Genomic DNA, 13,873 nt, shown 5'->3' with positions numbered 1-13,873 from the left:
CACAGAGGAGCAGATAGCAACTTTGTTGGCGCTCACGATTGTACTGGATAGCGCTGCTGTAAATTCTATTTGACTTGTTGTTGCCTATTCCTGTTTCCTATTGACGTTGTTGTTGTTGTTGCTGTTATAGTGTTCGTTAATGAGTCGTCCAGCCGCAAAATTGCACCTCATTCGCATTTAAAAGTCGCCCATTTAGCGCATTGAAATGCCAAAAGAGTTGACATATGCACCAAAAGCTCTGACCACAGACCAACACAACGGCCTCCCACACCGTTTGTGCGTATGAGTGTAAATGCATTTTTGTCAATACCATATACCAAAGCCTCTATATATAAACATAAATGTTAAATGTTACCAAATGAAAGCCAGCTATTTGTTGCGAACAAATTTTTTATTGGGCATTTACCGACCTATTTCGGCAGCGTAATGGCCAAATAACAGTTACAAACACATACTCACGCTTGCAGATATCACAAAGCCAGTCTACCGAATTCGATAGAGATATACAACCTGGAAACTAGTTATTTCCATTTCACTCACCAGCAGAGTCGGCCTTCACGCCACCCTTTATGTCGCACATCAGGCCCCCCGGAGTCCGTTTCCCTTTCATGGACGTGCAGTGCGTATATTTTTGGCTGATTGTTAAATTTGTGTTTTACCAGGTGATTTTATGCTTAATTTAATTTTGGTAAATTTCACAGCGGGCACAGCTGTTCGTGTAGGGCCAACTCTGTGGTTTGGTCGGCGGTTTGTCGGTTTTATAAACAATCATAAACACATCTACATACATAACTTGCCGCAATAGTTGTAGTAAATTATTGTCTGCGTGATTCCTTTTTCTCGTTTCACTCGCCTCCTCTCCTTGCGCTCAGCATTCAATGAATTTGTGTTGACCCGAATTTCGCCATTCGAAATTGTTGCCAAAAATGTCAAAGGCATAAATTTCGAATTTTAATTCATACACTGGCATATTAAGTACTCGGTTGTGTAAATGCAGCACTGGAAGGTTTGCGATTATACGCAGCGCTTGTCAAATTCTTTTTTGTTAGTTTTATGGTTAACCTTTTACTGGACAGCTGCAATTATAAATAGTTTTATGCAACGCAAGTGCGCTTATTTAAAGTTGACGAGTTTTGTTATCATAAAAAATTACTATTTAAATGTTTAAAATTAGGATACTGTCCGATTTGTTTGATTTCTAAATGTTACTCATACACAATACGAATATGAATAAAATAAAATACGGTAATATGTATGAAGGTCTTAAAATTTAAAATTAATTTTTCCCAAATGGTGTGAAACTAAACCGAGATAGGCAGCATCTTTATGTTTCGAAGTGAGAGGTATATTATTTAAGGGGTTTTATATAGTTATAAGCTCAAAAAATGCGATTTTTCGGAATTTTTTTGAGAAAACTTTTAAATTTATTGATCCAAAAATTTGTTTACACATATTATGGTATCTAAAACATTTTAAGACTTAGTGTATTTTATGACTTAGTATTAGTAAAAATATTTATTTGGAAGGAACTACAGGCGATCTCTGGGAGCTCCTCTAAAAAAAGACGTTTTGCGGTGACCACTATATCCCTGAATTGGATTCTCTAAAAGTAAAAAACCAAACGGATTTCGGTAAAGTAATGTTAAATCTAGTAAAGCAAATCGAGGGAATAGGCAAAATAAAAATTTTTTACAAAATGGTGGTTGCTCCAAAAAAATCGATTTTTCACAAAAATTTCGGCCTTAAATTGTATAATAAAAAAATATTTATCGGTGAGAAAAAACTTTGAATGATTACTAAAAACTATACTAACCGTTTTTGAGTAATTATTTTTAGAAAAACCTATTTAAAGTTTGGCCTTGTACTTCCAAGCACTCTGAAAGGCCTTTTCAAATTTGCGTGTGACTTCGTAAATATTCACTAGAATGATATGTGTCTATTCTTAAATATATGTGCATTAAGAAAATGAAATTAAAAAAACCGATTTTTTGAAAATTCTAACTGTATATAACCCCTTAAAGTGTTACATGGATTTTGAAATTTCAAAAAATGGGTTTTTTTTAAATTTTTTTTCAATATTAGATACGTTTAGAAATTTTTCACAAAGTTTTACGGAGGCTGCTATATATATTTCTGGGCTAGGCAACACTAAGTGTTGTCAGGTGCAATCTGACATTTCCATTAGAAAGTTTGACATTTTTTAGCATAACATCACTCAGAACGTTTTGTCATTTAATCGTGAATTGTTTTATTTACAGGGAATTAAAAAATTCATCTCGGCCAAAAAAAATGGAATTAACTCGTGAACATTTTCGTGCGATCATTTTTCACAACTTTCAACGTGGATTATCACGACAAGAGTGCATCGATGAACTAAAATCTTTGTATGGCTATGAAGCACCATCCTATAGCACTGTAAAAACTGGTACAATGAATTCAATCGTGGCCGACGCTCGCTCAAAGACGAATTCCGTGAAGGTCGTCCAAAAACAGCCGTTGTGCCAGAAAACATCGATGCCGTACGTGAACTGATAAAGCAAGACCGTCATGTAACATACCTTCAGATAGAGGCATGCCTATGCATTTCTCCCACCAGCATACATTCGATATTGCATGAACACCTGGCCGTAAAACAGGTTTGTTCTCGTTGGATCCCGCACAATTTGACAATCGCTCAAAAAAAAGGCTCGTGTGTAAAGAAATGCTGAAAAAATACGATCGCGGTGCTTCAAAAGACGTTTATAAGATCGTCACAGGTGACAAATCATGGATCTATGCGTATGAGCCCGAAACAAAACATCAATCGTGTGGGTCTTCCAAGACGAGCCAAATCCAACGAAAGTTCTTCGTGGAAGAAGCACTTCGAAGCAAATGGTCGCCTGTTTCTTCGGCAAAACTGGTCATGTGGCGACTGTTCCGCTTGAGCAACGTAGGACGTCAATTCTGAGTGGTACACCACCATTTGTTTGCCTGAAGTCTTCGGAGAAATTCGAAAAACGAACAAGCGAAGACGAATCATTGTGCACCATGGCAATGCGAGCTCTCACACATCGGCTCAAACCAGCGCCTTTTTGACCGGCCAAAACGTCGAATTGATGGGTCATCCGCCGTACAGCCCTGACTTGGCACCCAATGACTTCTTTTTATTCCCACACATCAAGAAAATGATGCGTGGTCAACGATTTTCGTCGCCAGAAGATGCTGTTGAAGCATTCAAAAACCATGTTTTGGAGGTGTCTCAATCGGAGTGGAAAAAGTGCTTCGAAAATTGATTTGAGCGCATGCAAAAGTGTATAAATCTTGATGGAGAATATTTTGAAAAACAATAAAACCATTTTCGTTGATAAATATTCCTATTTTCATTACAAGGCCAGAAATTTATATAGCAGCCCTCGTATTGCAATCGCAATAAAAGTGTAGCAGATAGAGCCTTTGAGAAAGTGGCTCGCTTGTCTAGAGCTGTCGGCTACTTCAATTTGATCGTGTTTCCCTCGAAACGTCCTTTTCAAAACCGGTGATCACGATTTGCGAAAAACTATTGAAGTGATCGTATTGAAATGTTTCAAAGATCTTCTAAATGCGATGACCTCGTGTTTAATCAAAGATTTTTTCTTCGTTTTCAGGGCAATTTTGTTTGCAACTTAGACAAAAATTCATTTGTTTTTCAAAGTTATTAGATTACTCATGACTTATACTCATGTACTAACCAATGAAATTTAAATTTAGAAAACCAGCTGCCAATGGCTGAGTTTCCAAATTTTTTTATGAATTCTTTAGAATTTTAATTTATGAAATTGTGGTTGTTAGTTGATAAAATTTGAGATAATGAAAGAGAGCAGATAATTCTTAATTTTGAACAACAATATTTATACATTCGAATTATAAACATTTACAAATTCAAGCAATTCAGCAAGAAGATCATTTCTTCATTAAATTTCCAGTTTGATTACCAAAAGTGAACCGTTGCATTACTGAACAATTTCCAACCGATGATGATAACATGTCCTTTCGGTGTGTGGGCAAAAAATAGTAAGACTTTTTAATTTAAATTTTGTGCGAAAATTCGTCGATTTATTTTTTTTTTTTACGTTGGTATGACTGTCAGTGACATCTGTGCCACATGTCACATCAAAATAATCATTAGTGTTTAGTATACGCTTGTCTTTCTGAAATAATTAAAGTGCATTAGACGATTTTTACGATGAGTGGAATTATTTAACAAAGAAGCTCCTTTGAATTTTGTGTGCGGAAAAATAAATTTTAAATAAAATTTTCTATGTATTTTAGTGCTATGCGTCGTTTACGCGATGCTATTCGTAAGAAGAGGCCGGAATTATGGGCCGACAACTCTACTACTAGCAACTGTTTCGAGGATTGGAAAAAACGTAGGCATAAGCGTATTGGGGCCAAGGGATAAAATTTAGAATTTTAAAATTATGAACAAAGTTTCACTATTTTTTGTTCAGAGTAATATGTATATAGCATATGTGTGTATGAAATTGCTTGATCCCCATTCTCTGGTTGACGTTTTATACCATGAGGTATTTCGTTATTCGTGCATGTTTGCAAGAGTATAACATTTTCGGTTGCACCCGAACTTAGCGCTTCCTTACTTGTTATTATATGAATATTACAAATTTACAATTCCACTGTGTCACCTAATCCGCACCATAATCATTATTGCACAGCTTTTCTTAATGGCCCAACTGCTGCTGATGAAAATTAAAATTTTTTCTCGCCAACATCTATTGTCAACGCACCATTAAGTGTTTATGAGACGTTCGTTTGACGGAGCCCGTCATTACCATAACATTTTAATAGTCAGCGGTGACCAGAGGCAATTCACACCTGATCCCACTGGTGCTCAATGGGCCATTTCGACTATTCTTATTACTGCGGGACAGTTGGCAAAAGGATAAGCCAAATTCAAAAGTGAAGCAATCTTAAATTCCAAAAGTGAGTTTTTACATAAAAGCGTATATTTAAATTGTTTAGTGTGATTTGAAATTAATCTCAACCGATTACATTTACATACGAGCACAAATATTTTTCATAGCATAATTAGGCTCATGCATAAATATGTATGCATAAGCTATTAAAACATACAAATTCGTTAAGCATTTTCGTAACCTCAATTAGAGGCCTTCCTGCTGTGGTAGAAATTAGGATCACCACATGACGAAACCTACATTTATATTTGCATAAATCGAACTCTGTCGCCATTGCACGTAATATCTTGCAATCGATTTGGCTTACCTAAAACCACAACTAGTACTAATGCTAACTTTTAGTGCAAATTAAGTGCAATTTGTTAAATTTCGATTTGAATTTTTGTGGTTTCATAAATTACATATTTACATGCAGAACTTTTTTGTATAGAAATTTTTCACGTGAACATATGAAAGCTTTATTCACCAAAGCAATAATTATTTGCAGAACAGTTTACTATAAATAATATTTTAAATTTTTCAAAATTGAACAAGTGAAAAAAATGAAACAGTTATATTCGCTTATGATCCATAACCTTGCTTTGCAAGCAGATATAAGGGTAGAAATACAATAGGCTAGAGATGGGCATAATCTGCAAATTTAATTTTCTCATTCTCACAGTAAAATGTGGAAATAGATCTGAGGCAACGCTGAAAAATATTGGCTCCATTACAGTACCTGAAAAATTATATCCGGAGTTCTAACCTTAATCATTAATAAAAACCTAAAATCAAATTTTTTTTCTTTATACATTAATAAATATTGGACATATTCAATATTATTAAATTATATTAAAAATATTAAATTTTTGTTTTCGTTCGTAATTTATTGGACAAGTACTGTAATAACATTGAAAACAGATGAAGGGCAGATTTTCAAGTGATTTAAGGTTTAATAGCAATAAAAGGAATTCATAAGATGGTATGGGGTGAACAAAATTTATGGAGCGGAGGGCAAATTTAAGAAAACTTCTTAGAACGCGTTCAATCCTATTAATTGAGAATAGACAATATGGTCTCCAGATGCACAGCATACTCCAAGATAAAACGAACAAAAGGCGTAAGCAATAATTACAGGTTAAAATATGGAGGCATTTCGACGGACAAAGCCAAGCACAAAGAACAATTTATATATAATTGATGTGATTCTTGAAATATATTGTCAAAGATTACTCCAAGATCTTTGATTTTGGTGACGTATTTTAGAGCGCATGCATGCGAACATTTACCCAAATTCAGAGAATGCTGTGATTTCAGGCACCAATCATATTACATTTTCTGAGATTTTGATTATTGAGAACATTTTTAAGTCATCTGCAGATAACCAAAGTTTATCGAAAGAGAAAAAACAGGAAATGTCGTTGATAAACAGCACCAATAGAAAAAATGTTGACTGTGCGAATGTGACTTATCCACTGCAAGAAGACAGATTGAAAACCTAAAGAGAATAACGGTTTTATTAGAGTATTGTGTGAATCTTTATCGAAGGTTTTAAAGAAATCTGTATAAACACAATCTACTTGAAATTTGGCGGAGAAGGCAGACATGCAATAATAACTAAAAACAGCTAATTCAGCCCAATAGAGAAGCAAACCCATGCTTATTGACGTTAATTATTGATTTAATTACAAAAAATATATTATTTTGAACAGATCACTCAAAAATTTTGGAAATGTTAGAGAGTTTAGAAATAGGACTATAATTGGAGACTAAATGTCAATATGAAGAATTCAGCAAATAAGTTGGAAATTTCACCAGAAGTGCATGCCGATTTATTCACACAGCGGAAGGAATGGCCGAATACGCCTTTCTGGATTTCCAACTTTCAAACAGACTTAGACTTAGTGTTAAATTCTATACTTTTAATAAACTTTTTATAGAGTAATTTATCCAAATTATTAATCAATTTTGTTCAGTGTTGAAATTGAACGAAGAAGGCTTGAGCCTTTTTTAAAGAGAGTTTTCTGTGATATTTATTTTTAAGATTTTTCCACAGTTTGCGGTTCTTAGTATACCAATCACAAAATGCAAAATTAAAAACTAATCAGTTAATAGGCTTGACAGGAGGAAAAGATAGGTATCAAGTTGCAACGTTAAAGGATAATGATGAATGGTAGCTGGAGTAATGTTAGGAAAACTATCAAGGAACCTTAAGTTTAAATTATCGCAGAAAAAGACTAACTCAAGGTAACGATCAAGAATATTTGGATTAGAGTTAATTTGAATCGGATTGAGACTAAGCAGACTATCAAAGAGAAATAACTCGTGAGAAGACGAAAATTTGGAGGAAATAAGGGCAAGGCTATAGGAACAACCAAACCAGACAGTACTACTTACATTAAAGTCACCAAGAACACAAATATTTTTATGCTTCATTATTTGAATGCATCTTATACAACGCTAGAGAACTATTAGGAGCGATGTAGGAAACAACAATAAACAGAGAATAAATAATAAATAATACATTTTCATAGTAGACCAAAAAAAAAACATTAAAAAGGATGGGGATACCCCAACAACAGTTGAAGCAGCCGCAGATTTTTTTCCTAGTGCTCACTGTTTTGATTTCAAATTACCACTAGCATTATTTGAATTCGAAGAGTTCGGATTAACAGAATCACCCACGGTCTCATCAAAGGCAGCAGATTGAACAGCATTCACAGCGCTATTGACGCGATCAGGCTTAGGCTTGCAAGTGAGCGTTAACATTCTTAACAACAGCCTGAGCATATGTATGCACATATTTGCAATTTTAACACCATAAAATGACACAGGGCAGATGAAAACATTCGTTGCATTGTGGGGTTTTCAAGGTAGCAGTAGCATTTATTCCCATTGTCTATACTGGCTTTGAGCCCGGTGACACTGCGCTCATAACTAGTTATGCACTCTTTGATCAAACTAGCAATTTCAAATCGATCTTCTAATATTAAATCCCACTCAATTGAAAAAAACACATTAAAAATCGTAGACGTACGGATGACATTTATTGCAATGTATTTTAACGTAGTGAAATTGCGTAATGAATAGAAAAAATTCACAAAACAGAACGATGTGGGCCAAATTTGGAGAATCAATGTCATAATGTAACACCAGGTCGATCAACCTACATAATTAGCTTGAAGCATATTCGTGCTCAGCTACCCGGCGAAATGTCGAAAAAGAGCGTTCAGAGCTCACATTCCCACACCGCAATTTTCCAACGTTTTCAATGCAGTAGTTGGTAACTTGGTGTCCTTTGACTTTTAATTCTGCTTCAATAGCACTGCCAGTGATCAAGTGCATCTTTAAGCTTCAAAAGTCACCCGATGTTGTCATTATCCAAAAGGCCTTTGAATATATCTATCAAGTAGCCAATAGGATTTCCATTTTTTGGTTTTTAAAGCATATACTTTTTTCTGGGAGAAGTAAACTCAGATAAAATCCACCCAATACCTGTCTCGAAAAATGCGTCTTCAAACCTTCGCCGATTGCATCCAACGGAGGAATGTACACTGTAGTATTCTTTGCAAGTTCTCTCTCAGAAATTTTAGAGTTTTGTTTGTCAGCCGCAGATTCTTGGTTTTTCATCGTCAACTTTCATTTCTGCCGCCATTTTTTCATGTCTGAATAAATGGATCGAAAATGTTCCTCAGCTTTTCGTTTTCGATTTTGGACCGTTACAAGCACCGTATGAGTATCTATCATATTTGATGCCCTTCGATCGATTCTTTCTGAAGTATCACGCTGAGTGAATAAGTTAGAAGTAGATTATCACATAGGTAAAAAATATCAATTATAAATTGAAATTTGCACACGGGTGCAGTGGGTATTTCCTTATTTTTCCAGTTATTAATTTTTCTATGTTGGAAAACTTAGAGGATAAACTGAGGAGAATATATCACAGTTGGAGCTGAGTACAATATCTATTTCAAGTTCTCTATCAAACCGCGCCGCTTCAAATTTAGCACTTTCAGTTGTCACATCTGATTGGATTTATTAACAATTTAAACAATTTAATGTGGTGTGGTAATTTCCACCATTTCCCACCTCTGAATCTGCCACTGCCTAACTTGACCAAAGGTGCGGTTTGTACAAGCTGTCAAATATAAGTATTTTGGCAAATTCCCATCTCAAAATATATACGTAACAGAAAAATGTTTAAAAATATTTGGCAATAATTTCTAAATTTATTCAATACTTACTTGAATGCAGATAAAGTCACTGTCTGGTATAGTTTGCATGTCAAAAGCATATTCAAAGTTTCATAATACTTCAGATGAACCGTCACCGTGACCGATTTTTAGTAACACTTATAAGTTACCAAAGTAATAAGTTTCTGAATTGATAACTTAAATCAATTCGTCTCCTTAAACTATTTTAGTCTAAGTTGACAAACCAACCACGACTGACCAATGGAAAACTACCAACCCTACAAGACCGGTACGAAATTAGAGAACTCTGGTATTCCTAAGATAAAGTCGCGACGGCCATTCTCGATACACGCGGCTAGCGCAATATTTGGAATAATTTCGATAAATAGTTGTCAGGGATGTTATGTTAAATTTTATGTTGATGTTGAGGTAGTTACAAGTTTCTATTGTTATTGACGACCCTGCTCAAGCCAAAATTTTTTGAAACTTTCCAAATTTCTTCAGGGTTTTTCAACAGGCCATATTTCTCCAACTCTGAACACGAACTGAAAAAAATGGACTTAAATATGGGCTTCCAGGCGGCCAATCATCTGCAGCTCTGAAATAAGAAATATCTAGCCGTTATTTGTTGTGCTTGTGTACTTGAGCAGAATCTTGCTGAAAGATCCATTGATCCGTCGAATAACATTTTTGAGTTTATGGAAGTTTTTGTATAGATTTTGTCGTTTTGGTTATTTTAAAATTTTTTTACAGTAAAAACTTTTTCATCTGTAAAAAGGATAATTTCATTGCCTTTTGCAATTCTTAAGCCTCGATCTCGAATAAGTCTTGATATTGTTCAAGTCGAAATATCCATTTTCATTGATATAATATGTGTTTTCAAAGTTCATTTCTTAAAACATTCTCGAATTATTAAGTTTTTCGAAATGCTGATAAATTTCATTTACTCTTTTCCCACATTCTGTGAGACAATCCCAGCAACATGATTTTCTTAAGGGATTACTTGGGTTCACTCAGGCATTTTTTTCAAATTTTTTTTTTTCATATAAAAAGGAAATATTTTATTTGAATTTTTATACTCTCGCAACAATGTTGCTAAGGAGAGAATTATAGTTTTGTTCACATAACGGTTGTTTGTAAGTCCTCAAACTAAAAGAGTCAGATATAGAGTTATATATACCGAATTGATCAGGGTGACGAGTAGAGTTGGAATCCGGATGTCTGTCTGTCCGTCCGTCCGTCTGTCCGTCCGTCCGTGCAAGCTGTAACTTGAGTAAAAACTGAGATATCATGATGAAACTTGGTACAACTATTTCTTGGCTCCATAAGAAGGTTAAGTTCGAAGATGGGCAAAATCGGCCCACTGCTACGCCCACAAAATGGCGAAAACCGAAAACCTATAAAGTGTCATAACTAAGCCATAAATAAAGATATTAAAGTGAAATGGAGTGGAGGATGGAGTCATGTGTAGAAGTTCACGCAAGTGAGGAAAGTTCTCTGATCGAAATTCACTTGGGAGTGGCCGGAAACGATTCTTTTACACATGGCTCAAGCAGCTCACTATTTCCGGTCTTTGACCAAGTATCCTCTGGGTAGCCTAAGAACATCCGTTCGAAGGCGAGCTAATGTGAGAAGGCGAAACATCCCCTACATAGGGTTGTGCGCTGGGTTTGGGACCCGCCACGTAAAAATCAGTACCAATGAAAAAGAAAAAGCAGCCTCGGATGAGAGACCCCCCTTTTGATGACGACCATGGCAAACGAAATAAGGACTACGATTTGAGGGCATGCACCTGGAATGTCCGGACCCTTAATTGGGAAGGTGCCGCTGCCCAGCTGGTTGATGTCCTCGCATAAATAAAGGCTGACATCACCGCCGTCCAAGAAATGTAATGGACGGTATAAGGACAGAGATGAGTAGGTCCTTGGGACATTTACTACCGTGACCATATATAGGAGCGCAAGTTTGGTGTTGGATTCGTGGTGGGAGAGAGACTCCGTCGCCGAGTACTATCATTCACTCCGGTGAATGAACGTCTAGCCACAATCCGCATCAAAGCGAGGTTCTTCAACATATCGCTGGTTTGCGCCCACGCCCCGACGAAAAAGAAGGACGATGTGACCAAAGATGTCTTCTATGAGCGCTTGGAGCGCACTTATGAGAGCTGCCCCGCCACGATGTCAAAATTGTGCTTGGCGACTTTAACGCCAGGGTAGGTAAAGAAGGTATATTTGGCACTAGGGTCGGTAAATTCAGCCTCCACGACGAAACATCCCCAAATGGGTTGAGGCTGATCGACTTCGCCGGGCCCGAAATATGGTTATCTGTAGTACTAGATTCCAGCATAAGAAGATTCATCGAGCTACCTGGCTGGCTCCGGATCGAAAAGTTACCAATCAGGACGATCATGTTGTGATAAACGGAAGACACGTCTCCAGTGTTTTAGATGTGCGTGCGCTCCGAGGTCCTAACATCGGCTCGGACCACTATCGTGTTGCAGCCAAGATTCGCACCCGCCTCTGTGCAGCAAAAAAACGCACGCCAACAAACACAAGGAAGGTTCGACGTCGAGAAGCTGCAATCACAACAGACAGCCGAACGATTTTCTACTGGCTTGCACTCCTGCTCTCTGAGAGCATTCGTCAACAACTCAGGATAAGGGAACTGTGGGACGGCATTTCAAATTCCTTACGTACAGCTGCAACCGAAACCATTCGTTTTCGGAAAGTGCAAAAGAACAGCTGGTACGACGAGGAGGGCCGTGTTGCAGCGGAGAGATAACAGGCTGCCTACTTCGCAACGTTACGATCGACCACTACACGTGCGGGATGGGATAGATACCGAGAGTTGAAGAGGGAAGCGAGACGCATTTGCAGACAGAAGAAGAAAGAGGCTGAAATGCGTGAGTACGAAGAGCTTGATAAGCTGGCCGACAGGGGTAATGCTCAAAAATTCTACGAAAAAATGCGGCGGCTTACAGAAGGTTTCAAGACCGGAGCATGCTCCTGTAGAACCCCCAAGGTGATCTAGTCACTGATGCCCAGAGCATACTTAGATTATGGAGGGAACACTTCTCCAGCCTGCTGAATGGCAGTGAGCGCACAACACCAGGAGAAGGAGAACCCGATTCCCCATTCGATGACGATGGAGCAGACGTTCCATTACCCGACCATGAAGAAGTTCGAATAGCAATTGCCCGCCTCAAGAAAAACAAAGCGGCAGGGGCCGACGGACTGCCTGCCGAGCTACTCAAACACGGCGGCGAAGAACTGATAAGGAGCATGCATCAGTTTCTTTGTAAAATATGGTCGGACGAAAGCATGCCCAACGATTGGAATTTAAGTGTGCTATGCCCAATCCATAAAAAAGGAGACCCCACAATCTGCGCCAACTACCGTGGGATTAGCCTCCTCAACATCGCATATAAGGTTCTATCGAGCATATTGTGTGAAAGATTAAAGCCCACCGTCAACAAACTGATTGGACCTTACCAGTGTGGCCTTACCAGTGTGGCTTGAGTCTTGGAAAATCCACAATCGACCAGTTATTCACCATGCGCCAAATCTCGGAAAAGACCCGTGAAAGAAGAATCGACACACATCACCTCTTCGTCGATTTCAAAGCTGCTTTCGACAGCACGAAAAGGAGCTGCCTTTATGCCGCGATGTCTGAATTTGGTATCCCCGCAAAACTAATACGGCTGTGTAAACTGACGTTGAGCAACACGAAAAGCTCCGTCAGGATCGGGAAGGACCTCTCCGAGCCGTTCGATACCAAGCGAGGTTTCAGACAAGGCGACTCCCTATCGTGCGACCTCTTCAACCTGCTTCTGGAGAAAATAGTTCGAGCTGTAGAACTAAATAGAGAAGGAACCATCTTCTATAAGAGTGTACAACTGCTGGCGTATGCCGACGATATTGATATCATCGGCCTCAACACCCGCGCCGTTAGTTCTGCTTTCTCCAGGCTGGACAAGGAAGCACAGAAAATGGGTCTGGCAGTGAACGAGGGCAAAACGAAATATATCGTGTCATCAAAAAAACAGCCGTCGCACTTGCGACTTGGCTTTCACGTCACTGTTGACAGTCATAACTTTGAAGTTGTAGATAATTTCGTCTATCTCGGAACCAGCGTAAACACCACCAACAATGTCAGCCTGGAAATCCAACGCAGGATAACTCTTGCCAACAGGTGCTACTTCGGACTGAGAAGGCAATTGAAAAGTAAAGTTCTCTCTCGACGAACAAAAGCTAAACTCTATAAGTCGCTCATAATTCCCGTCCTGCTATATGGTGCAGAGGCTTGGGCGATGACAGCAACCGATAAGTCGACGTTACGAGTTTTCGAGAGAAAAATTCTGCGAAAGATGTATGGTCCTTTGCGCATTGGCCACGGCGAATATCGCATTCGATGGAACGATGAGCTGTACGAGATATACGACGACATTGACATAGTTCAGCGAATTAAAAGACAGCGGCTACGCTGGCTAGGTCATGTTGTCCGGATGGATGAAAACTCTCCAGCTCTGAAAGTAGTCGACGCAATACCTGCCGGGGGAAACAGAGGAAGGGAAGACCTCCACTCCGTTGGAAGGACCAAGATAACATGTACGAAATATGGGTGAAATCGGTTTACCATCACGCCTTCGTCCAATATAACGCTATTTTGAATTTCATCTGATGCCTTTTCTGTATAATGTATACATTAGGAACCAATGATGATAGCGGAATAAAACTTTACAAATACGGTATT

The sequence above is a fragment of the Bactrocera neohumeralis genome, chromosome 4 (genome assembly GCF_024586455.1).
Source record: "Bactrocera neohumeralis isolate Rockhampton chromosome 4, APGP_CSIRO_Bneo_wtdbg2-racon-allhic-juicebox.fasta_v2, whole genome shotgun sequence".
Classification (NCBI taxonomy): domain Eukaryota; kingdom Metazoa; phylum Arthropoda; class Insecta; order Diptera; family Tephritidae; genus Bactrocera; species Bactrocera neohumeralis.
The sequence above is the reverse complement of the archived record's forward strand: the minus strand, read 5'-3'. Positions refer to the sequence as shown.